The sequence below is a fragment of the Vigna unguiculata genome, chromosome 3 (genome assembly GCF_037176805.1).
Source record: "Vigna unguiculata cultivar grain cowpea cultivar isolate G323 ecotype 2 chromosome 3, ASM3717680v1, whole genome shotgun sequence".
In the NCBI taxonomy this organism is placed as follows: Eukaryota; Viridiplantae; Streptophyta; class Magnoliopsida; order Fabales; family Fabaceae; genus Vigna; species Vigna unguiculata.
In genome coordinates, this window is record NC_140794.1 from 22,744,233 (window position 1) to 22,749,195 (window position 4,963).

At 28.8% G+C, this 4,963-nt stretch overlaps 2 non-coding genes across 2 annotated transcripts; both read right to left on the reverse strand.

Moving 5' to 3' along the window:
- Positions 1–458: 458 nt before the first annotated feature.
- Positions 459–532, reverse strand: TRNAI-AAU (transfer RNA isoleucine (anticodon AAU)). The gene has a single exon. It is a non-coding gene; the product is annotated as a tRNA-Ile (tRNA).
- A 3,327-nt stretch (positions 533–3,859) lies between these two features.
- On the reverse strand, positions 3,860–3,932 carry TRNAA-UGC (transfer RNA alanine (anticodon UGC)). The gene has a single exon. It is a non-coding gene; the product is annotated as a tRNA-Ala (tRNA).
- Positions 3,933–4,963: the final 1,031 nt, after the last annotated feature.

A 4,963-nucleotide genomic window follows, 5' to 3' on the forward strand; every position in this document is an offset into this window, starting at 1 on the left:
ACTACACTCAATGGGATGTTTGTCAAACCAAAACCAAAATAAAATGGAGATGCAAGGGATTGAACCTTGTGCCTCTCGCATGCAAAGCAAGTGCAAAGCTTAATTATAAAAATATGTAAGATTATAAAATATATTGTATTTACATTGCAAAATGAAAAAAATAATTTTGGCCGATGCAAGTCTTAAACTTATAACATTCGCGTTATTAACACGACACTCTAACCAACTAAGCTTATAGGCCACTTTGATAATAGTTAAACAATTTATAGTACGACACTGGAAAAGGTGTCTAATATAGGTGTAAAAAGGCTATAATGCATAATATTACTTGAAGTAGATGCAAAATGAAAAAAACTATTTTGGCCCATACAAGTCTCGAAAAGCTATCTAATATAGGTGTAAAAAGGCTATAATGGATAATATTACTAGAAGTAGATGCAAAATGAAAAAAACTATTTTGGCCCATGCAGGTCTCGAACCTACGACCTTCGCATTATTAGCACGACGCTCTAACCAACTGAGCTAATAGGCCACTTTGATTAATTATTGCAATTAAACTATTTATCATATTATAAACTATAATTAGCGGTTTGTTTGTCAAACCAAAACCAAAACGGAGATACATGCATTGAATGTTATGCATCTCGCATGCAAAGTGAGCGCAAAGCTTAATTGTAAAAATATGTAATATTATAAAGTATATTGTATTTACATTGCAAAATGAAAAAAAAAACAATTTTAGGTCATGTAGGTCTTGAAATTGCAACCTTTGCATTATTAACGCAACACTTTAACCTGCTAAGCTAATAAGCCACTTTGATAAATTGTTGTAGTTAAACAATTTATAGAATTATAATAACTTGTGAATCTGGTTCTCATTTTGAATCTTAAACAGTTCAACTTCACTCGAAAAGTTGTCTAATATAGGTGTAAATTACTAGAAGTAGATGCAGTCTCATATCACTTTTTACTCATTATAAATACATAATATTACTAGAAGTAGATGCAGTCTCATATCACTTTTTACTCATGTACTCTGTCTAAAGAAGACTATACTTAGCGGGATGTTTTACTCATGTACTTAGTCTAAAGAAGACTATACTTAGCGGGGAATGTTTGTCAAACCAAAACCAAAACAAAATGGAGATGCAAGGGATTAAACCCTGTGCCTCTTGCATGTAAAGCGAGTGCTAAGCTTAATTGTAAAAATATATAATATTATAAAATATATTGTATTTACATTGAAAAATGAAAAAAAAAAATTGGCCCATGCAGGTCTCAAACCTGTAACCTTCGTTGTTATTAGCACGACACTACCTTCGTTGTTATTAGCACGACACTCTAACCAACTGAGCTAATAGCCCACTTTGATTAATTGTTGCAGTTAAACCATTTATAGTATTACAATAACTTGTATTACTAGAAGTAGATGCAATCTCATATCACTTTTTACTTATGTACTCACTCTAAATCTCAGAGACAACCCAACGAAATTTGGTACGAAGAATACTTTTTATTTAAATTGATATTGAATGTATAATAAGAAGACTATACTTAGTATGATGTTTTTCAAACCAAAACCAAAACAAAATTGAGATGCAGGGGATTAAACTTTGTGCCTCTCGCATGCAAAGCGAGCACTCCACCATTTGAGCTACATCCCATCTTGAAAGAATCATTAAGTCCTTTTATAATGTTTTATAATTTTTTGTGTACATTGCGACTAGTATTTGTAAATGACCATTACTTTTTTTATATGATACATGTATATATATATATATATATATAATTAAATTTAGAATATTTAATAGTTTTTTAATTAATTGACGATCCACCATGAAAATAACATTTATCTTTAAAATTTATTATTACAAAAGTATAATATCGTAATTATGAGAAATGTCTTATTCATATAAATTACATTCACATTTACATGATATTTTTCTATACTTCACCAACTTTAAATCATTATAAGGGTGAATTTGAAAGTAGTTACGAAAAGTTTTAGTATTATTTTTTGTGCTAAATGAAATCAAAATGAATGAATGAATTCCTTTGAAAGGAAAGATTCAAAAGTTGAACTTAAAAAATATGAGGTATATTCATATAGAAAGTCTTAGAAAATATTTAATTTGGATGTTACATTGGTGTGTGACATAAATTGTAGTTAGTGATTTATTACTTTTTAGTTGTGTATTTATGATCATTTTCATTAGATCAACCGCAGACATGATCAATTAATGTGTTAGTCAATTTTTCTATTTTTGAGTATAATTGTTAATGATAATAGTGTCATGTTTTTTTTTGTTCATATTTAGCAGTTGGTAACGAACAAAAGTGAATCAGAATTATTATTGACACAGATAAACATGTTGTCAAGACATAGAGCACGCTACATAATTGTAGCTCAATTAATTAAATAAGAAAATGGTGATGGGTGCGTAGAAAGAATGAAAAATAAGAACTTAACATGGTAATTTGCAATAAAAAACAATACCACAACCTTTGTGAAATTAGCATACTTAGACTATGGGATAAGTAACATGCATGCTGATGACACAAAGACCTTCAACGACACTAGTGCCCCTCAGAATCTTCATGTAACTACATGTTTTTATTATTTTCGAATTGGAATCCACTCCTAACTATATAACATATAGCATACGAACATCACAAGAACAAGAAACAACGTATACAAGTGCATGAATGCATTGAAATGAAAATAAACCGAAGAACACGGTGAATGAATAACAAAAAACTTTCAAAAGTGTCAAAACACCTTTAACTCTTATTCAAACATGAATAACTAACACTTTTGATTTCCAAGAGTTACTTTACACTTCTCATATATAAGTCAAGCCACTTTGTGTTCACTGCACTATTGAGGTTACTTTGCACTCACATTAGCTTAGCACGACTAAAAATGTAAGGAATTCATGATTAATTCCAAGAAAAACGTGAATTGAGAGAATGAGATGGAAGAATATATTCGCACAAACATTTTGAACAAAAAAATCTGTGAAAATTTGTTAGAAGCTTATGGAATTTGAATTCAATCACTAAAACTACATAAAACTGAATTAATAACTCTCAAGCTCAGTTTGCAGACATCAGAGTCACAAATTCAACAACACACCAAAGGAAATAAGAAAAACCTGAAGAGTTAGCTGACTTTGTAGACAAGGAGACCTTCTTCATCGGAGTTTCCTACTCCTACGTCCTAACATAGAAATTTTAACGAAAACAAATCTAAAAAATCATTTGTGTTCCCCTTTACGTTGTGCAGAACAACTATTCTAAGTCTCATTTCTAAAACGATACTTCCTACTATCTAAAAATAAAGCTTGCAAATTAATAAAAAGCAACCAAAGCTAGCTATTAAAGCTTATACTTTTATTTAACTAAATCAACAAATTCAACGAGATCTAATTTTTTACAATCTATTAAGATAATAACTACTCAAACAGAACAGTAACACAATCATAAAGGAAATTAATTTATGCCACTTTTAACAACAAAATTAAATCACAAGCATTAGAACTCAAATATAAAATTAACAACTATTTCTATCATAAAGAATTAGAGAACATCTTAATCTATCAATTAAAATCTTAACTAAGAAAATCATAGAGCAAAACTACATGACACATCACTTTTTACTTTCTATCAATACTTGATGTTTGTCAAACCAAAATAAAAATGGAGATGCAGGGGATCAAACCTTGTGCCTCTCGCATGCAAACTAAGAAAACTTAAACTAAGCGCTCTACCATTTAAACTATATCCTCTTTAACATGATACATCACTTTTTACTTTCTATCAAGACTATTACTTAATGTTTTTCAAACCAACATAAAAGTGGAGATGCAGGGGATCGAACCCTGTGCCTCTCGCATGCAAAGCGAGCACTCTACCATTTGAGCTACATCCCCTTTTGAATGAAATACTAAGTCCCTTTATAATGTTTTATATGTTTTGTGTACATTTCAACTAGTATTTGTATATGATATCTAATTAAAGTCTATCAATTACTAAAGAATTAGAAAACATCTTAATCTATCAATTAAAGTCTTAACTAAGAAAACTTAAACTAAGAAAATCATAGAGCAAAACTACATTAATCTCGGTTTCAACTAAAACTAGCTTAAAAATATCTAATTAACATGATACATCACTTTTTACTTTCTATCAAGACTATTACTTAATGTTTATCAAACCAACATTACATAAAAGTGGAGATTCACTTTTTACTTTCTATCAAGACTATTACTTAATGTTTATCAAACCAACATTACATAAAAGTGGAGATGCAAGGGATCGAACCCTGTGCCTCTCACATGCAAAGCGAGCACTCTACCATTTGAGCTACATCCTCTTTTGAATGAAATACTAAGTCCCTTTATAATGTTTTATATGTTTTATGTACATTTCAACTAGTATTTGTATATGAAAATTAATTATTTTATATGATACATATATATAATTAAATTAAGATTTAATAGTTTTTCAAATTAATGTACAATCCACCATGAAAATAACATTTATCTTTAAAATTTATTAATATAAAAGAATAATATCTTAATTATGAGAAATGTCTTATTCCTAGAAATTACATTAACATTTAAATAATATTCTTCTATATTTCACCAACTTTAAATCATTATAAGTGTGAATTTGAAAGTAATTAAGAAAATTCTTAGTATTATTTTTTGTGCTAAATGAAATCAAAATGAATGAATGAATTCCTTAGAAGGAAAAGATTCAAAAGCTGAACTTAAAAAAAGATGAGCTATATTCCTATAGAAAGCCTTATAAATATTTATTTTGGATGTTACATTGGTGTGTGACTCAATTTGTTACAAATTAGTGTTTTTTAGTTGTGTATTTATGATCATTTTCATTATATCAACTATAGACATCATCAATTAATGCATTAGTAGTATTTATGTTTTTTAGTACAAAG